General features: G+C 42.4%; 1 protein-coding gene across 11 annotated transcripts in view; it reads right to left on the bottom strand.

Moving 5' to 3' along the window:
* Window positions 1–22,403, bottom strand: part of ZNF462 (zinc finger protein 462) — a 153,254-nt gene that overhangs the window by 126,274 nt on the left and 4,577 nt on the right. Inside the window, exon 1 of one of the 11 annotated variants that reach the window (XM_043453786.1) lies at window positions 20,991–22,269. The exons of 9 other annotated variants lie outside the window; for them this stretch is intronic. The gene's annotated coding sequence lies outside the window, so the exon portion shown is untranslated. Of the gene's footprint in view, window positions 1–1,110; window positions 3,627–20,990; window positions 22,270–22,403 lie in introns of those variants that run through there. One more of the 11 variants, XM_043453789.1, reaches the window with a different exon arrangement.

The raw sequence follows: 22,403 nt of genomic DNA, 5'->3' as shown, positions 1-22,403 counted from the left end.
AACCTATTTGCTGGGGCAGGAATAGGGACATAGACACAGAGAAAGGACTTGTGGACACAGTGGGGAAAGGGGAGGGTAGGATGAATTGAGAGAGTAGGCGTTTGGGAGGGAGTGAGTCTGTGACTTTAAAACACATACTTGCAACTATGGGGAAGTGCCCCCACCAAGGAGTTCCCCTCTCTTGCAGGCTTCTCCTTCTCGGCTTCATCTCCACACTCTTTCCCAACAAGCCTAGACAAGGCACAGACTCCTCCAAGTGGGGCTCCATGCGGTCTCCACCAATCAATCAAAATTGGCACAAGAACTAAAAGCTCTTTGCCAGCACTATGGTAGGGGAATATGCATAGATGATCTAGACAGCAAACTGAAATTCCATCTCAGGCTTCTTAACTAACTCCTTACATCATGAACTTTGGACAAATCACCATAGCCTTTCCAGAAATGCACAATAAAGGGGTTGGCCACGATGATTTCGTAGGCCCCTTCTAGCCTGAGATGTTGTCCCTTTGAATATAACCAGTAACTTGACATTCAAGGCAGAAAGACAGGAACTCCTTTTCCCTTTTGGACCCTATCTCCTCCTGTTTTTTGTAGTTGACACCTGCTGTGTACCCATGGGTCAAGATTTAGAATGTGCTCACAGACTATGTCTGGATCCTGCAGGCGGCACCCCAGCATTTTATTTATAAAACTGGGATCCAGTGTCACTGCCAACATGCAGTGGCTTGAATCCTGAGAGCTGGAAACCCTTGAGTCATTATCAACTTTCGAAACAGGCACACATTTACTCGGCTCAACAGAAAGATGTTTCAAGCTTCAAAATAATTTCAGATTTACACAAACATACTGGAGTCATGAAAAGGCAGAGAAAGTTTCAAGGGTGGTCTGGTGAGAAAACCAACTCAGCTACCTTCTTGCCACCCCACCCCCCATTCTGTCTTTTGTACAAAATCAAAGACGTTCCATGAGTCATCTCTCCTGAGAAGACCAACACGCCAGCGCCTTGGGTATGAGTTGATTAGTATTTAGTAAAAGCCAAACGGTTCAAGGCTGTTATCTGATTCCAAACAGGCATCGCACATTTGTCAGGCGACCTTGAACATACTTTACCTTCTCCGGGGGCAAACACAAGCCTCCATCTATCTAGATGAGAAGGCATCCAAAAAGCAAAGCGCTGTGAGGACTCCTGACTCTATCTGGCATCTCCCCTGTGTCTTCAGGTGTGTCTTCAGAGGGGGCCAGGGATGGAGGAAGGAACTGGAACCACTGATGAATCAGATGGGTCCCAAGCACGAAGCGGCCCTCAACAGCAGTCCCTTGTGCAGAAGAGCCAAATCAGGTTGTCCTGGTTCTAAAGTCCTGATGGGGGCATGAGCTCTGTACCATATGCCTGAAGGGTGACCTCATGCTGAGTTCTGCTGGGGCAGCTGGAATGGGCCAGGATCGCTTGCCACAGTGATCTGAGTCACTGCTCAGCAACATCTCGGGGTTAACAAGATCACATGTTCAGCTGCTACTTAAAGCCTTGGAGGCACTTCAACCTCTTAACTTGGGTAAGCGTTAGAAGCCTGGTAGGTAGTGTCCAACTCCTCAAAATAACTTTGAAGAGACTCTCTTCCATTCTTGGAGCTTCTAAGCATGCCAAGGACATGACCATGAGTTCTGAGGCCATGACCACTGTTCTCGGTTCCTAACAAATGACCGTCAAGAAGAGACATTCAACTTTCTTCATTCTACTCAACTGTTTCTTCTCTGCTGCTTCTAAAACAACCTGCTTCAAGTGTGAAACAGATCGCCAGTCCAGGTTGGATGCATGAGACAAGTGCTCGGGGCTGGTGCATGACCCAGAGGGATGGGATGGGGAAGGAGGTGGGAGGGGGGTTCAGGATGGGGAAAACATGTAAATCCATGGCTGATTCATGTCAATGTATGGCAAAAACCACCACAGTACTGTAAAGTAATTAGCCTCCAACTAATAAAAATAATGGGGGAAGAAATAAAATAAAACAACCTGCTTCTCACTCCCTATGAGAAGACCTTCAAAGTGCAGAGGAAGAATGGAGAAAGAACATCAAACATCTTTAAAATATTTGTTCTGTAGCCACTCTTTTATGTGTGGGGGGCTTTTCTGCCATAGTGGTGATGGTTATTTTGGGGACAAACACCATAAGGAAAAAAAATAATTTTCCTGAACAATAAAGTCCTACTATTTAGCACAGGGAACTATATTCAATAGCTTGTTCTAAACCATGATGAAAAAGAATATGCGTATATGTATAATTTAATCACTTTGCTGTACAGCAGAAATTAACACAACATTGTAAATCAACTACTCTCCAATAAAATTTTGAAAAAGAAGAATAATTGCCTTGCTTTTTCTCAGGAAGCCAAAGTGTCCGATTGGTCAAATTCTGCAACAAGAGCATCTTCCTTTTTGTTGAGATTAATGCAGAAACAGTCTGAAAAGGTTATATTGACCAAACACATTGCTTTGAAGCAGATTCTTCTCTCCAACATATCTCTTCTCTGTCTGGGACAATGTTTACTTAACTGGTTCATTCATTCATTCGTCCACCAACCAAGCACTGAAGATCTATCACTTATCAGGCACATTACTCAACCCCAGATCAGGGTGATCCTGTAGTCAAGGTCATTCTGATTCACAAATGGGTCAGTGAGCTGTGGCCCAATATCAGAGGGAACAGGACAGGCAGACAGTCATGTGGAGCAAATCCCTGGCCAACAGGTGCATCTCTTCATTGTTAACAGAAAACACGCACACACAGCTAATTGGACGGCTCAGCAGCAATCTCTTTGTATACGGAAATCAGCACAGTGTAACTTCCGTTTGTTTCTGCCAAAGGCACTGATATGAAAAAAAAACTGCATCCAATTTAATTGATGAATGACAGATATTCTGCTAACATGGCCTCCATGGCAGGAGGGAGGGGAAGGGGGATGGAGGATGATAGTGGTGGTGAAGCATAGTAAGTAGCCTGCCACTAAGATGACATTTCCCCAAACCTAAAGCACTTGGTATACTGTACCCTTAAGGTGCCCTGGAGGTACTGAAATCCTGGGGAAGGAAAGACGAAAGCCTATTCCATAGCTCAAATTATCAGCAGCTACAAATACCAAATTCTGACAGCATCTCTTTTCCTTTTCCTACCTCCTGCATGTGAGACAGTGAAGCACCAGCGGCTGCTTCTCCTCCGTGCCAACCTAATGATACTGAATTTCCAACACCAGTGGTTCCTAAACCTGACTTCAAAGATCACACATTCTGGGGTCCCACCCCGGACCTACTAAATCCCTCTCCGATGGTAGAAACTGAAAACCTATTTTTAATAATTTTCTTTTTTGTTTCCAAGTTCTCCAAATGATTCTGAAGATCAGCCCAGGTTTTAGGAATCACCGCTCTATACAATTAATGGTGATTCAAAAACCAAAAAACAAATTTAAAAGGACCTGTGCACCCCCTCCCACCTGATTCCCCACGTTTGTGGTTCCTCAAAACATTTGCTTTCTGAGCAACGAAGAACAGCAGTCGCCTCCACCACCACCCAAATATCCAGCACTCAGCACATGAGACCCACAGATTCTTCACATTCTGAAGCTGTTAAAACAAACACTGTGTCTGGTGCAAAGTTTGCTCAGCAGCCCCCGGGGTTGTGTGGGCTCCCTTATCCATCTAAATGAACCAACTAAGGCTGCTGAGTCCAGGTAAAATGAAAAAAAAAAAAAAATCAAAGGAGTCTCAGAGTTAGACTGGATTTCAACCAAATTTCAGACCAAAAGATGGATTAATCCCTTGCTGGCCATACAGAAACAGAAATAAGAATACAAGAATAAAATCAACTGTCCTTAGCCACATCAAATCACATCTTCCCTTGAAGTAACAACTTTTCTCAGGGTACTTCAACATCAAACTTAGCCTCATGTGCATGGGAAATAACTAAGGACACGGATGCAGGGCTTCTGTATGAGGTACCCTGGGAAAATGCAACTCCTGAGAATAGACCGGGATGCAACAGGAGGATTGAAATCAGAACCAGAAAATAAGACCATAAAGAGAAGTCTTTTCATTGTCTGTTCATACACTCTTCTGCCTTCACTGGGCCAACATTCACATGGTCTCTGCTTCAGAAAGGCTTTGACTTTCCTGCTATTATCCTAGTCTTGCTTTAACACATACTTTATATTAGAATGCGTTCCAGGAAGCATATGGCAATAGAACTAGGTCAACCATTAACCAAATAACAGGAAACTGCTCTGCAGTGCACACCCTTCAAAAGCTTGCTTAATGAGCTGGCTCTTCAGAATATGTCCTTCAGTGAGGTTGGAACTAACAGGATCCATGGGTTTCTCTAATGGTGCAAGGTCACCTCATACCTAGAAGGCTTCTGCACACCCCAGACTTTCAGTGGTTTAAATATTCGGGAACCAAAGACCAAGGTGAGGAAACATGTTTTCTGAAGCTACTTGACCATCTTCAAAGGGCATGACTACTATCCTGGTTCCCCTGCTTCATTCTTCCAATTCTGTTAAACAATAGGAAACACTGCATACTCAGCTTTTCTCTCTATAACTTTTCTATATTCCCTGAGCTTCCATGAAATACATGCCGCGATCCACTTAGGCTTGATAAGCCAAATAAAGTCTTGGGAAAATATGTCTTCTTTTTGCATATAAAACTACAAATGAATTTCCTCTAGAACCATCGGCCTTGAATCGTTGAGTACTCCCAAGTTTGAACGTTTCCTCTCCAATGTGTCAGACTCATTTCTATGAAATCTAACTTTACAATGGCCTGAAGAGTCATTTAGGATCCTACCAGTAAACCGTCATGCTCAAATTAGTAGCCTTCAGAAACTACCAACAATCAAACTCTCTTTTGACCTAGACTGCAGTCTACACATTCTTACTTCCAAAACATATTTAATATAGATCATAGAGTTGGGCAGTTTCCCTTGATTAAGCATTTATATTAATTCTCATTTTTCAATTAAAATGTCAGTGCCAAATCTCCATTTAAAAAAACTCCACTTACTAAAATTGAATGCTGGATGTTTAGGAGGTTTTCAGTAGCCACCACAGCTTAAAAGCAACTAAGAGAAAATGATTATTTTCAGAAAGCTAGATGTGTTTGGGGAACAAGACATTTAGGAGCAATACAACCTTTTGAAAAGTGCTAGACTTGGTTAACAAACTCAACCCATACTTCCTGATTACATACATCTGCCCAGGCCCTCGGCAAGGTACTGACATACAGAGATAAAACCCTGCACCTGCCCTTCTGCAGCTTCTAGCTGGTTCCGTTCAGTAACTGACCATGAGACAAACCAGTGGTTGGCCTTCCGAGTTGATACGGCTAAATTTTAACTAAGTAAGGTCTTTTCCCTGGGAAACAGTCAACAAGGCTTCCTTGAGCACCAACCTAAGGAACAACACTCTAGGCTGCAGGTCAAAGAAAAGAAGCCCGTAAGAGTCGCCCGTGTTAGGCCATCTTTTGAATTCTGGATACCCAAATCTCTTCCATCAGTGCTCTTCTTAGGAAACACCAGGTTTCTCTTTTTAGGAAGTTAGTCAAAACGAAAACACCAGAACCTCATCGAAGGAATTTAATAAATAATCTATTACATAGAATGCTCAAGATAGTTAGTGCAAACAGAGGTTAAGGTTACTTTTCTTGCCTTTTACCAGATTTTGGAGTCCTGTTTCACTGAGGAGCACACTGGCTCTTAAAAGTCACGATGTCATAAAAGATACTGCTCAGCTCCTAAAGCCAAGAAGCTAAATGTGTATCAGTCCCACCAGGACAAGCTTCAGGGAGCCCCTTCACAGGAATCTCATGTGGATTCAAGTGTGTTCTGACTCCTAATCAAATAGTCACTGTTTAACAGTGCCTTACCTACAACGAGTGTTCTATAAAAACTTAAGGGTAAGAGAAGAGGGAATTCGTATTTTTCATGTGCCCACAATGTATCAGGCTGTGCACCAGAGGCTGACATTTATGATCTTATTTATTCCCCACAAAAAGCTTACAAAGTGAGTTTTTCTTTCTAGATCAGGAAGCTGAAGATCAGAGATTAAATCATTCATTCAAGGTCACACAGCTACTCACTGGCTCTGTGGCCTAAGTTCTTCCCACTACATATCATGGCCCTCACTGCCAAGGTCTTCAGGGGCCTCCAAACACTGATAGCAAAGGGTTCCCTTCTGCTGGATCTCTGCATTAGAGTCAGATGTTCCTTCCCAGTATGAGGGCACACTGCTCCCAACACAATCTCCAGGACCCTTCAAAGAGGCTCCAGTGTTTCTCAAAGTGCCCAAACACTGATGATGGAGCAAGGTCAGGCCAGTTCCTGAGATATGAAGCAAGATGAACTCAGCAGGTCCTCTTGCCAATTGCCCTCGTCCTTACTCATCTGCCATAGCATGCCAAGGCCTGCCTGGAATGACGCAGATGAGGGTCACCATGGGTGATCCTATACCCTTCCAGACTGCTACAAAATAAAAGCTCAGTGCTGCAACAGGCTGGCTCCTTGAAAACCCACTAGCGTCGTTTCACAGCATTCGAAACTCTTTGCATCCGTCAACCTCAGCATTCAACCTGGGGGGTACAGAGTCAAGCAGCAGTCTAAAGGTAAAAGGTCTAGGAATCTATGGACCTAAACCATGCTGGAAGTCCAAATCCTTATACTGCTTGCTGGCTACTCTTCCTTAATTCACAAAGGAGTAGCAATGTACAATTTTCCCTTACACTGAAGTTCTAACTATAAACACACTGAAATAGAACACTATAGATGAGTATCATAGTTATGAAAGGCCTAGCTTCTGCCATTAATAAAAATGTGCCCCAACAACCACTCTTTCTACTCTACCAGCCCCACAAAACCGACCCCAGAAAGGCGGGTTTGGTGAAATTTAGAGCTACTTAACATAAATAAACATGAAACCCACACTTGGGTTAGGAGGTGTGGCTAATTTTAGGTGACTGCTCCATGTATCTGATGAAATCTGGAGCCTGAGCTTCTGACTGGTTTAATGCAACCCTCAAGCCTACATCTAAGCAACTCCACCTCAGTATTTTCTCCACAGGGGAAAACAAGTGGTAAGGTGGCTGAAAGAAGGAATTCATTTCTGACTGTGAGGTCTTCCCAGGCAAACTGTCGGGTCTGCTCCAGCCCCCGGGGCTGCCGAGCGCAGTCCCAGGAGTTGACACCTAAGAGGGCCGCAGTATTTAGGAACAGCTGATGAGAGGCAGGTCTCACAGGGCTTCTGCTGATCTGCATCCGGGAGTATTCATTCAAGAGAGGCTGTGAGATCCTTCCGAGGAGCAGGTAGCAGAAATTGAGAGGGCTCTTGGTGATCAAGTGCAACTCCACTGGTCCCATTCCTAGGAACGGGAGCTTGGAATACTCTATACTTCAAATGCATACAGAAGGGAGTCCCAGGTATGAGAAGTGAGTTCAGCTGATATAAGAATCCACTTTTCAAGGCGTCAGTGACTTCACCCCCTCTCTCTCCCCCTTAACACAGCTGCGAAGTCCACCGAGTGTCCAGCCAAGTGTACTTGTGCATTCCGTGCCCTCTCATGCCCATGAGAGGACCCCGTTCCAGCCTGGTGGCTTGCTGCACTTGCTCATCAGCTTTCAGGTTTCACAAGGCAAAACAATCTCCCCCTCGAACTGTAGAAGCTTTCTTTTCCAGAAGAACTAGACAACCCTGATGGCTCTCTCCAGTTACATAGCAATTATGTAATTGCCGAGCTTCTGCAGAATCATTCTGGAACCATTCTGCAGCCTTCTTCTGACTACAGCTGCTCCGAGATGACTGCAGCCTTTGAATGGATGGCAGGTCTCAAAGCTGAACACAAAGGAATGTACAATGGGATTCCATCTCAAGCGCAAAGATGCTCCGGCCTCATGAAGTCCTTTCTCCTTCTCCCGGGCTGTGTGGTGAACTCCTGCCTCTGCCCGCCCTACATGTGTGTGGAATGTGCTTCACTCCATTTATGCTGACAGATTCCAAAAGAGGCAGAAAATCAGCTGAAGTTGTGCCATGGACCATACACAAGGTAGTCATTTAACACATCAGAGGAAAGCTCCAGAAGAGGACAAGATGCAAAGGGGAGGTGGGGGGGCGGGAAGCATCTCTCTAGGCTTCCTGCACTGGCATGAAATGAGTGCTTCCCTTCCTTCTGCCAGCTCCAATCCTTCATGTTGACATTACACATCCTGTACTGTAGATCCACCCCCATGCTGCCGCTTGCCCAGCTGAATTATCTCCTGCGTCACAGCGGTGGTAACAGAACTGCTGGCTCGGCAGACTTGAAAGCACCATTTCAATGCTTTATGCGTTCAGCAACTGGACACATTACCAGTGCGTCGGTCAGGGCCGCTTTGTGGCCCTCTCAGCAGCCATGCAATACTCAACCTAACCCTTCTGCTAACCAGATGGTCTGTTTGCCTCTTGGGACCAAACCATTCAACTTTACTTTATTAAATTCGACCAAAATGTGGGGACAGTTTACAGCAGTGTGTCTGGTTCATCTCCAACAGGGTTGCTAAGATGAAAATGACCTAAAAATAACTGGAAACTCGACTTCACACCAACAGAGAACAAGATATTTTGGAGTAAATATTTAAATGATCTGCCAGATTCCGCACCCCAGCAGCATTAACGACAAGGTTAGCAAATTATATTGTAAATACATACACACAAAGATTCAGAAATACACACATCTAAATAGGAATCCGCTTCCAGCCAAAGGTTCACCACCCTCTGGTGCAGTTAAATGTGGTTAAGGACAGCCATCTCCACCATAATCACTCCAATTACCAAAACAAAGAAGCTAACACAACTGGTAAAGAGATCCCACCTCCCCTGGGTTTGACCACCTAGGCGCTCTTGCAGGCGAGCAAGGTACTCCCAGGGCCCTCAGTAAATGGTTGATGAATGAATAGAGATGAATGGGCACATAGTTCTTAAATATAACAGCATCAATAAAACACATTTTATGAGAGTGAAGACACTAAATTCTTTCCAGCTCTATCATCATCCCACAACTACTAACTAGGAGCGCAAAGCCAGGCAGCGGATAAATGGCAAGAAGCAAGCCATCTGTGCCAGAGGCAGTGGATGGCCAGTAATTGATCACTGCAAATGAACTGCAGAGGTGGCTGGCCGTCCTTTGAGTACCTGGCAGGGTGCTGGGTATTTTACATACATAATGCCTCTGAGCCTTCACCAGAGAGGGAATTCCACTCTAAAGATAAACTAGAGGCTGGGAGCAAATGAGGAATCTGACCCAAGTGAAGTCAATCACTTTTCTACAACTTGGTTGTCACAGATGAGTAAGGATCTTACAACTTGGAAAGAAATGGACACAGATGAAGGTGGCAAACCGCAACCCACCCCCCCGCCCCCACCACCCCTCCAAACTATCCCTGCCTGAAGTCTCCAGGAAAATGGAAAGATCTTTCCAGTCCCAGAGCTCTTCTGCCAGCCCAGAGGCCTAGTTACAACCCCTCCTGTGTCTCCCCACATTTCTTACTTTCCTGAGGGCATTCCACATTATTACAACCAAAGATTACACCCAGAGAGTCACCGCTACTTCTTTAATTTGGGGGTCCACACTTTTGAGACCAAAAAGCTCTCATTTGAGATCATCCTAAAGATCTGAACACCAGTAAATAAAGTAATGAATGGTCACTTTTTTTCCCCTCCTCCTCAAAAGTCTCTGCACACAATTTTAAAGCAGCAACTATAATTTTTTTTAAAGAATTAAACATTTCTTTATGTCTCTGTAAATGTTCAAAATGTAAAACTAAATACATAAGGCTCCATGGGTAATCCACTTTGAAAGGTGAAGAATCACAACTGACCTACCCAAGAAGCATTCACATGTTCTCCATCTCTGCCACCATCACCACCACGCTGCCACCAAGGAGCCACCAATGAATGTTCTTGTGACTTGGAGCAGACCAGGTTAGGGAACTCTTGTTAGGCCCTACCAACACCCTTCCACATTTTGAAATATCATCTACCCTGAAGGCACTCTAAAATTAGCCTCCTTACCCCTGAGATCTCTAAGCATCTGATATTACAGGACATAAGTAAGTGGACATGGACTATTAAAATAAACATTTGCACAGAGAGGACCAAAGCAATTCAAAGCAAGGCCACAGGACAGCCCTCCAGCTGGCTCAGAGCTACCTACCTTAGTGAAGCCATATAGAAGCAATCAACATTTATAAAAGATGGCACAGCCCAGTATTCTCACTGAACCAATACAGTATTCTTATATCATTTTTGCCAGAATGATGCCAAACAAGAGCAACAATAATGACACCTTTCTCCTAAAAAGCTCGAAGAAGTTCACATTGATTAAAAATTGTTCCCACAACTCTGAAAAGACGGCACAGCCCAGTATTCTCACTGAACAAATATGGTATTCTTAGATCATTTTTGCCAGAATGATGCCAAACAAGAGCAACAATAATGACACCTTTTCCTAAAAAGCTTGAAGAAGTCCACATTGATTAAAAATTGTTCCCATAACTCTGCAGGGAATATTTCTGTAAGGTGAGACAGTAAGTACACTTTTCCAAGAGGACGTGGCATCATCCTCGGGTGGTTTACAAAATCCCTACTAAGTACACGGGCACATATGGTGTGTGGCGGGGTCCACAGCCAGCCAGACCAGAGGTTCACAATCTGGAAAAGTCTACCTGTGAGTGGACCATGACAACGAGGACCACTCATCACATAAGACAGAAATGGTGCAAAATTAATCCAAACATGGAGTCTAAGACCAAGGACAAAACAATTCACGCCTGAAAAATCCCTGACAGCAGACCTCTACCTCAGTTTCTCTATCCATGAGGAAGACACTATCATTTTCCTAGCGCCCATTATAAACCCAAATCCTTACACACAGAATACATTTTAGCCCTTATGTCAGTTCTACAGATTCATAATATTATCCTCATTTTATTGGATAGGCAATCGTGGGAACAGAGAGGTTAACTGATTATTCAAGGCCACACAGCTAGGAAGAAACATAGACAAATTTTATCCTGCGATTGTGCAAGATTCAAAGAGTATGCTCCACCCGCTACACACCACTTTTCATAACGAAAGACGCCAGCACAAAGAACTGCATGTTCACACAGAAAACCTGAGAAATTTGCATTCCTGATGCTTCAGCAAAAAATAAGCACTTTATCCCAAAAAGAATATTCTTTCTATGTAAAATATATTTACATACTTACACATATTTATATATTAATACACACACACACACACCCCATATACCCATAGACATGGTAGCCAAGTTCCTAGTTGTTCTTCACACAGTTCAATGCAATGAAGTTCAGCCATAGTGTGCAAATTTTAATTGCATGACTTCCCCATAAAACTGCATGTCAGAAAGGGAAGGCTGCCAAGTGACAATCTGGCCCAGTGATTCAGAGTGTCACACTGACATACCCACTTCAGATACAGGTTGTTGTTTGTATTTCCTAGAAATCATTGACTTCATATAAGAGGTAACAGTAAAGAATGTCCCCTAGCAATGACATGTTCTTTTTCTCCTGGAATATACTGGCAGCGAATGGCATGAATTTGCAAAAAAGGAGGCGGAGGATCCTGTAAAGTTAAAAGCCCTTGCTCTATACTCCTCAGACCTTCATGATCATGTGGATAAGGCAGCAACTTAAACACAGATAACTCTCTTTTTCACTTTAAGACTATGCACTATTAAATAAAAGATCTATTCAAATGAATCACTTTAAATCTACTGTAAAGGTATCATGGCCTGAGGGAAAAATCTAGCCAGTTTTTTATTTTTTTATGCTTCAAGATTCCCATGCACTGATTTATTAATGTTTCTCAGCCATATTTGACTCTTAAAAACTGAAGAATTTATTTTTCTGTAGACATCAGTTCAAGCCATATAATATATGCGTGGGTACACAGACAAGATGATGTTGCCACCAACTTCTTTACTAAAGCAGGGGAAAAGATGACGGGAAGTTGGCAAGAAGGAGAAAAGGACCAGGAGGAAAATACTGGAAACATCCGAAATTCACTCTTCAGAGGCTGCTTCAGAGAAGACTGCTAACACTTACCTGAGCTGGGGTCAATTTTGATAATTGTAGTTGACGTCTAGAAACGGGGTTATGAATATAATTATCATGAAGCAGCAATTGGGCAATCACAACCTAATTAAGCCCACTGACTAGATTATCTTGTTTTTCCCTAATAATCACATAACATTTAACACTTGCTCATTTTAGGACCTATGGGTTATGTTCATTCACTATTAACAAGCAACAGCCACTGGTCAGAGAGACTGGATGAGGGATTCAAACATGAGACGCTACCAAGGGGTGGGGACGAAATTCAGGGACAGCTGAAATCTGTTCTTCAATTCCACTTCGCTGCTCAGCACACCCAAATTACCAATCAGAGGCAAGACCATGGGAGAAGATGGAAAAAATGATGGGAACTTCACACCAGTGGAAGGATACAGGTCTGTTCTCTTAAGCACGTGCTATTTTATGTGATCTATATAACGTGCTTTTTCACATTATAATGCAATCTGTCTTGAGATGAGTGATTTTTGTCTTTTTTTTTTTCAGGATAATAGAAGATTTCTCCACCAGCCCTAGATACATATACTTTATACATTTACCTCCTCAAACACACTCTAAAGCTCCCTCTCCTCCCTAGCTCTTGGGTATTCTCAAATTCAATGTCCTGTTCCCAAGTGGATGTCACTGCACCCATAAAGAGACCTTGACTCAATTTACCTATACTTTCTGCAATGCTCCTAGGAAGATGACTCTTCAAAGAATTAAGAGGAAGATTGAAGAAATATTTGAAGGTCTGGTCCTTGAGACAGGCTGGTGTGAGGGAGCATCTTAGATGTCTAGGCACTATGGTGAAGGCTGAAGAGAGTCTTTGTGGTTCTTAACGTTAGAAATTCCACCCAAAGAACCCCATGCTTTGGTATAAGTCAATTTTACTCTCCTCAACTATGTAATCTGTTGGGTTTTTGTTTGGGGTTCTTTGTTGTTGTTGTTTTTGAGCCTTTTTCCCATTACAAGCTTTCATCTAAGAAAACAATGGTACTGATAAGTTTGGTAGATAATGATAGAGATGACAGGTTACAGCCCCAGAGTGGCTCTGTGACTCCTTTAGGACACTTTATAAACAGAACACATACTTATCCTCCTAGCCAGGTTTTGGGTCGGAGTCTGTCTAAGGACAGACTATCACCTGAAAAGATCCATGGCAAAGTTAAAAAGGTTTTAGAAAACCACCACGAGTTGCCTGGAGGTTAAAGAGTCTACTCAGCAATTAACGCCCAACTGTCTGTCCTACAGAAAAGCTACTGTCCTAGATATCTGAGGGATTTTTGGACCTGCTCCATGCCCCTTAGTACAGCTTGTTACTCTATTAAGGGCATTTGTGGTCATCCCTGAACAACAGCTTCCTTACTGTACTGTGATGTTTCAGGGAGAGGCAAATAAAACCAAAACATCCATCATGTCTCCAGGATCTAAATAGAGCACATGGTGATCACTAAAGGCTTGGAGGATACTAGCACCCATGCTTTGAAGAGTATTGGCACTATTTTCAAAAAATCACTCTTAGACAGTGGAACTAATTTTCAAATATGTCTGTGTGGCTTTTGAAAAACATTTCTTGTGCTTCCAGTAACCAGAGCCAACATAGGGCACTGAGACTGTCAAAAGGGGCCCTCACAAGGAAAATAACCATCATCTCTTCTTAAAAAAAAAAAAAAAAAGTCACACAGCATTATCTTTCTGCTTATAACAGGGAGGGGTACCTTTTAAATAGCCAGGTGTATAATTACAAAATACTGAGTTATAATACTAAGTTCAATACAGTACAACTTTAAAATATTTATTCTCTAAATTTCCACCCACATGGTCTCTTGGTTTTTTTTTTCACCATCTCCTCTGCAACTCAGAAGAACAAAGAGAGGGCACTCCAGTTAAACACACTTTGTCAAGCTATTACAATAAGTTATATCTCTCATATCAACTAATATATTACAATTAATTTTCCATTAAGCTCAGATTTCCTTCCAGAACACCAGGATATACTCCTGGCATAAGCAACTGGAAGAGATAAACCATCAGGAACATAAGCTATTAGCATACTAAGTAATAACCAAGGCTAGTTCCCAGCAGCTGAGAGTCAGGAGGTGGTCCCCCTATGTGTGCATCCTGGCTCCCCCATCAAACATCTCCATGAAACTTGCGTAAATTACTTTACTTCCCCAAATCTCAGCCTTCTCTAACATTCGAACAGCCCCTGGTTCATATTCAATGTTACACAAATGTTACCTCGTATTAAATATTAACTGTGAGCATTTTGTTAACGGTGTATGCGATATTCCCACTCTACAGAGAAGTTGGCAGAAATTTTTGATGAAGCAATCATATTTAATCTCCTTTTGGAAGGTCTTCTTGCCCAGCATCAGAAGGAACAATACTCAGTCGACAGCAGAAGGGGAGAAATTTTTTTTTTCCCCAATGGAAGTATAGTATTGTATTAATTTCAGCTTTAGAGCAAAGTGACTCAGTTATACACACATTTGCTTTCTTTTTTTATATTCTTTTCCATTATGGTTTATCCCAGGAGATTGGGTATAGTTCCCCATGCTATACAGTAGGACCTTGTTGTTTATCCATTCTAAATAGAATAGTTTGCATCTGCTAACCCGACTGCCCCCCCCCACCCCGCCCCATAAGTTCTTGTAGCTGAACTCTGACATTAAAATGAAAATGGTCTCTTCCATCCAGACCCCTTCCCTAGTTATCATTATGAAATACTAATAGTCTTCAAAGAAGACCATTTAAGATAGAAACCATTGAAGAGCAAAATTTCTGGGTGATAAGTACTTTATTATAGAAATCTTTACATAATCTCTAGCTGGTATCTACATTTTGGCTATCTTCATCCTATAACTCAGTGTTCAATTTTTACCCCACAGGTAGGACCCCCAGATCGGGTACAGTCTGGGTTGGGTGATCTGATGCTTGGCTGCAGACTTACTGGTCACAATACAGAGGATGATGTAATTAAGGATTAGAATAGCTGAACATTCTGGACCATGGTGGCCTTATTTTGGACATTAAAATACCAGGATTGGATTGACAGACCAGCCTGTGATGCCTGGCTCCAGCAAACAGCTTAATCCCAAGCTGGACACAGGTAGTCATCATGCTCCATGCCTTTCGCCTCTGAAATAAGCACTTCTTTGTTCCTCACTTCTTCTAACACCCAGAATGCAGGTAGAGAAGCTCTATGGATAACCTTAGCGAGGACTATCACATGTTCTGCCCATTAATAATGCAGCTACTTTCTGCTGAGCTCTATTCTTTACTTCGCTGCTTTTCCAGGAAAATCTCCACCAAGATCTACTTAATCAGCTCCATCAACCTTCCATCTGTCCTTACCCAGCAACGCCGTATTTTTAACCCAGAAGTCACATAAATTGTCTCCCAAGACCAATTCTACTTAACAATAAGGGCTGACCAAAGAATGTGGATCTGAGCCCTGGTCTTCATATTTCACGTGCAATAGGTACCAAATTACAAGGTCTTTTTCCACTTGCTTTATTGTGTTCTTAAAAGCAATGCCTTTCTTCCTGTAAGTTCTTCCCCGTGGACAGCCCTCTCTCCTCTGACTTGTCAATCATTCTCCCACCCCTCTTCTCCTTCTTCCCCTCCTCTTATCCAAGCAGCCTCTCCTCCCCAGCAAATTTCCACCACGTAATTATGGCAATGCTTTAGCCTACTTTTCTGTTAGCTTAACAACCCTGTCTATTTTCTACTTGTGCTGATGCCACTGTTTGCTTTTCTGACGGGCTAATCCGTGTATCCTTTCAAGGCCTAACTTCCCCTACCATGAAAGCAGCTGGAGTTCTGATTCACAGGTGCTTTCCAAAGCTTTTCATTAGCAAGAGAAATGAGATGGTTTAGAAACCCATTTCTTAATCTGCAGGTGAGTATGGGAACCTTTGTGCAGCAAACATCTTTCAAGTATCCCACATTGTGCCACCGCACAATTATTGTCTGACTAATAAGCACAACGTTAGAGGCACATTTGTCACGTTAAAAAGGGAGAATGTTCCCTCAGAGAAGATCGCCACCACCCCCTCCCCCTCCCAGCCTCTGGTATTTCCCCGTTCAAGAGAAAAGCACTCAGCCGACGGGGAGCAAAACTGAAGACTTTCCCAGTCTTAAATCTGAACGGGGAAGAGAAGAATTCCAAGATACGAAGGTTTTAGCTCGTGTTCTGGTTCAACTGGCCAGACGAGGGCTTAGGGAGCGAGTTTGGCCTTCCCCAGCGGGGCTCTGTGGCAGCTAAGCCTCTCCACAGATCCTGGGCTTAATTACTTCTGACACAGTTGTCTCGCCTGGGCTTCCAGCTCCTTTTGTGTTCAAACCAATCTCAATCCAAAGTTAAGTCTTGGCCTCCTCATCTTAGACAAATGCTTCATTTACCACTAAGTGATCCTACAACATTTTCATCAGGACCCATGGGTTTGCTAGTGGAATGTTCCTCATCTTTCCTTGCACAGTCTTGGTGAAAAACCTACTTAAGAAGCCTTCAAGGATTGTTTTTTTTTTTTGGACAAATAAGTACCCTCCCTCCCCCTATCTTCCTGTTACCCTCTGGAGCAGGCTCTGCTCTCTGAATGAAGTTGGGGGGTTAAGTTGGGGGGTTAAGTTGTGGTCAGACCCAACAGAAGTGCTTTCTTAACATTCAGAAGCAACATGCAGTGAACCACACAAGCAAATACATGAAAGCAAGGAAATCAATACCAAAATACCCATGACCTGGCACAAAAAGAAACCTTCTCTCCAAGAATAACCCAAGAAGAAAAAAAGTGTCTCCAGCTAGGAGTTAGGCAAGAATGCTTTGAAGACACCAAGTCATCTGCTCATCAGAATTAAAAAACACAATGCTTTTTGCAGGTGAACCATATGGGGAACCTCTCACCCCAAACTACCATACCTCTTATCCTTCCAAGCCCTGAAAACTCCAACCTGGCGTTGGAGCCACACATCCCAAGGCTACAAATCCTAGGCGTGGGTCAACTGATAAGGACAGGACCCCTTAGAAAGCAGATACATTTGACAACAGCATTTCAGAGCAGAAAACGTAAATCCAGATTCCCAGTGGGTGCAGTTCTCCTGATACAAAGTTCAAGGGGACAAAAGATTCCAAAGAGCTTCCTAATAAACTGTCAATGCAACCTAAATTCATAAAAATGCCTTTTCCCCTCACTTGGAAACTTCTCATCCTTTTATAAATCCCAGAGACAGTTCCACTTAGAATTATCTACTCTCCAATCCACCCCCTCCCCAACCCAACCCCACACTTTTTTTCTTCCTTCAGTACTGGCATGCAAACCATGCTGTTTTAACTTCTTTCCTGTTCTCCCAGTTCTTCTGGAACATTTTATTTTCGACAGTCAACTCATCTGGAGGAGTGCCACAGTGAGGTCCAACTGTTTATAGCGTTAACTGTGTTTCTGCCAGAAGTCCACATACAGCCCTACCTTCTCCAGACTGCCTCCTGGATTAAGAATTTATGCTTTCGTTTGGAAGAAGCTTAGAAAACGTGGAAACTTCCAAACATCCCTCTTCTTCTTTACAAAGTTACTCTCACTTGTCCAAGTGGAATGGGGAATGGAAACCCAGGGTCACCCTTCAAGTACTATCCCATCCCTCTCTCGTGGTTAAATGTGGCACGTGCCTTTCAAATAGCATTTTAAGGAAGACAGCGTGTCTACTGGGGCACGGGAAATAGCTAGTCACAGGTCTGCAGGAGATAACTGGGTCTCAACAAGATACATGGAGGACACATTTTTAGATGAGCCTGGAACACTGGGAAGCCACCAGTCATTGCTAAAGACCGGATTTCACTCTCTTGGCCATTCATCAGTATTACAAAATGGCATCTCTGCCAGAAGCCAGTTGAAATCTCTACCAGGTTGCAAAACAGATCCTCAGAGTCCAATTGTGGGCACTTCGGGAAGCTGCAATAGACCCAGACAAACTTCCAAAGAAGGGCGTTTGAAAGGACTCCCCATCCCTGGATGACAGAAGTACGGGGGGGAGGACAATCAGAAGAAAAGCATAGCTTCAAACCCAAGAGCTACAAGTCCCACGAACAAAACGGGCCTCTGGAGCCTATTACTCCTGTGAATGACCACACTTGGCCCCAGGCTCCCCAACATGCTAGACCAACTTAAAAAAAAAATCAACACTCCTGCCCCACTAGCGTACGGTTTCAGGGTTTCTGAGACAGCCTTGCGCTCCGGAGAGGGGAGCTGGTGTTTCACAAACTGCTACACTCACAGGCAGTAGAAAGGGCACTGGGGTGGGAGTCAGCAGACCTGAGTTCTAGGCCTGGCTTTGCTACAGATGAACTTTCTGACCTGTGCAAGGCCTCTGCGCCAGCTTCCTCCTTACAATGCAGGGGGAGGGGCAGAGGTGAGGGAGAAGATCTCTCTAAGGCACAAAGCAACTCAATGAGACGTTCTGACTTCATATTCATTGTTTAGGGTGTTATCAAGCAGTCAGCTTTGACATGATTTTTAGTGTTAATTTCTACTTGGGAAATAATGCATTTGTCCACCACCCCCAAAATCTCAGTTTAATCCCCATGTTCCCCAGCCTTCTTTTATCTTACAATAAATGCCTCTTTTCCTTTCTTTTTTTAAGCAACCTTCCCCAAACTAAGACTTGTGCTATTAAAAGAGCTTAGAACTTCCCATTTCCTTGCTAGCGCTAAAATTAAACTGTCCGTTCCTTAGGGTCCAACATAACATCTGCCAGATGTCTTGGCATATCACACAAAAAGAGGAATTTTCTTCTAACATTATCTACTTTCCTCTCTGTTTTCTCATAATCAATTAACAGGTCACCAACACCCACCTAATGTTTCTCTCAAAGCCACCAACTTCCTAAGTATGTGCCCTTCACAAGATACTTGCTTTCACACTCACACACTCATGGATAATGACTTTTTTTTTTCAGTTGACTAGATTTTAGTAATAGACCCTGGAAATATTTCCCCCCACTTCCTCTGAATTTCCTTAGTTTCCATATACCAACCATCCAATCATCCACCCATGTCAGATCCTTTGCAATCTGAGTTCATTATTATTTCCTGACTTATGAGTATGGCATTGAGAAATAGCTTGTTTCCTAAGCCATCAACTCGAAACACTCAATGCAGCTTTGTCAATGTTCTGTCCCAAGAGGCAGTGAACTATAAGACTGATAAAGGAACATACCAAAGAAGATAAGTAAGGTTACCTTAACCAAGAAATCTCAACACTAGGAAGGAATCCAAGACAGACTAGACCTTATTAAACTCCATCACACAGAAAAGGGGACTCTTTCCCAAGGCAACTTTACCATTCTTTCCTTTCAGGAAAACTAACTCAAGTACTTTCAAGTCCACTAGTATAGTTGGATTTCTTTTTCCCCTATTGTCTTACAGAAGACTCGCTAGAAAAAAAGAATATATATACACATATATATGTATATAATGTTTTCATCTAAAAGTTATAAACCAACTCCTGGGAGAATGTGATCAATGAATTAGGTGGACATAAATTGAATATGAGAAAGATTATGGAAACAGAACACCCAGCAAGAATATTTTTTATGGCAGGGTACATCACAATTCACATAGTCTCCAGAATGATTTCTCTCTGTGATTATATCAGAGCAAATTAGGTAAAAGCTTGCCTACCAAGCCTCATCAACTTGGTGTCTCAAAAACAAAAAGGATCTCTGAGTTTTGACATCAAATGAGAAGGTTCCATTGGACCCTTTTTTTATTTCTCTCATGGTGGTTTATCCAAAGTAACTGTCCTATTTCAAATGCACATATCTAGAAAAAAGCAAGAAACCATGTCTTGAATATAATGATGCTTCTCTTGGTGATGAACACCCGAGATGGATGAGTCTCAGGTTGGAACACATTTGCAAACTCCAAAATGCCTGTTAGATACCTAATTTTTTTCCCTCCAGAAAAGCTCAGCTCTGAGGCTGTCTACATACAAAAACACCAAAAGTAAAAAATATGAGTCAAACTGCTAGACTGGCAACCAGTTTGTCAGATTCTTCCCCCCACTGAGAGAAGTAATTAACCAGTTGTCCTGGTATCAACAACAACAAAGATATCATAGAAGTTTACTTTAAGATCAACAAATAATTTATTTATGTTTACATAAACATATATGGTTAATTAGGTGCAAAATTATCTGGCAATTACTTCCCCAAATAACTCTTTTTATCCCATCGCATTTGAACTTCTGAGTTTGAACATGTAGCATGCATATATATACACATATACATTAGCAAATTTAAATATAACATTGATGACATTCTACTTAAGAGCAAAAGTTATGATATCAAAAATAACATTCAAAAATGAGTAATTAAAGGTATGATTGCAAGTAAGATTTTTTTTAAGTGCTCTTGGAGAGCCCTAGATTATTAATAAAGAAGCAGAGCTCTGAAGAGAAGTATTTTTAAATGAGGATACACATCAACTGAGAATCCTGAAAACCATACATCTATGTCTACAAAAGCAGGGTTTTACTTCATTGACTATGGACAATTATCAGCTAAAGAACCATGTATTTCTCCTCTCCTTTCACACCTCTCAGAAGAACAATAACCCTCAATTAATGACACAACAGTTTGGTTCGAAAAATGTGATGTTGTCATATACAGCACGGTGCATTTACTGAATGACACTGCTCCCAGTTACTCAACAGAATATAATTACATCTGGAATCTAAAACCACCTCGATCTGTACAAAAATATTGTAGACATAAAGAACTTCATACACACACAAATCTGACATATAATGAGAAAGCAAAGCCAGAAAAAAGCTGGTATAAGTCGCTCACCAATGTGTTCCTTATTTCTGTTGAAGCTGGTACCTTTCTATATTCCTCCTTAGTTGAAAACAAGGTCCAATCAGCCTCCTTACAATAAATTAACTGGTTCTGAATCTCCTCCATTCCACTGTGGAGCATTCCTCACCTATCTTCAAGAGTCCATCTAATATTCTTCCAACATCTTCCCTCATCCTCAAGATGGCTACCTTATCTAATGGAAAAGCAACATCTTCATGGTTGGCTTTTATAAATTCCTCAAGCATTTCAGGCTTTAGTTCTTTACTGGGATTGATTACATACATTCTCTAGAACTAATCCGTGAAGAACTCCAATCAGTGTGTGTGTGGACTGGGTAGATTTGGGTCCTTTCTTCAAATCATCCTCACAAAATGTCTTCCTCTAAGACTAATAAATTCCTCCCAATTAGAAAGGTGAAGCTACCTGGACAGAAGGTTTTCTCAACTGACATAATATTTTAAAATTTTGTTTCCATAGTGACATTGTTAAGAAGACATCTGATATTCCTGAAGACTTACAGTACTTGAGAACACAGAAAAGGAAAAAAAAAAAAAAAAAGCAGCAGAATGGAAGGGAAAAGGGAAAACAAAGGAACTAAAAGAAGGCCTAATACACAAATGAAGCCTCCTGAAAAGAAATGTAGACCTTCCAGAAACTGGTGTCAGCCAGTCTTAAAGAGTTCCTTGAGATCTTGCCAGATTTGCTGTTGCTGCTGTTGTTTTGCAGAAATCAACCACAACCAGACAATAAAGTCTTGCAGTGCATCAAAACATGATGATAATCAAGCCCCAGAACTCCAAAAATCTCAGCTCAGGGCCACCACCATCTTCACAATGAGGAAATCACATTTCCCGGTGACTTGCAGGAGACCTGGAGCAGCTTAAAAGTTCTGTGAAGGACCTCAGTGGAAAAATGTTTAAGGTTTTGCCTTGCCTTTCCCAAAGGAGGTCAAAACCCTACAGGTCCACTCAAAAGGAGAGAAAAAAATTCCAAAAGTTTACTTTAAAATGGAAACAAATGCCTCCATAACTTGTGAAAGTACTCCTTGGGTGGGAGAAATATCTGAGAAGCCCTTCCAAGCCCCTCATTTCTTTGCATAATGAACAGATACTGAGGAACCACCACAAGATTCGCCCCCTAGAAAAGGAGAAGGAGAAGGCAGGCAAGCCTCCTCTTCCAGCCATCACCAACAGAGCTTCAAAATGGAGACATCCATAATTTTATAAACACTTCTCAGCTTTGTCTCCTGGAAACCCGCTCTCCTCCATTTTCTGGTGGAGTTTACAACATGACATGGGCTTACCTGACTCAGTTCCCAGCTCTCAACCAAACTAGTTACTTCCTCAAAAATCCTCCAGCCACCTCCAGAAACAAAACCAAAGCAAACCAAACAGCCAACACAGA

Source organism: Cervus canadensis, chromosome 30 (genome assembly GCF_019320065.1).
Source record: "Cervus canadensis isolate Bull #8, Minnesota chromosome 30, ASM1932006v1, whole genome shotgun sequence".
Lineage (NCBI taxonomy): Eukaryota > Metazoa > Chordata > Mammalia > Artiodactyla > Cervidae > Cervus > Cervus canadensis.
Note: the sequence above shows the minus strand (reverse complement) of the source record. Positions and strands in the feature narration are given on the sequence as shown.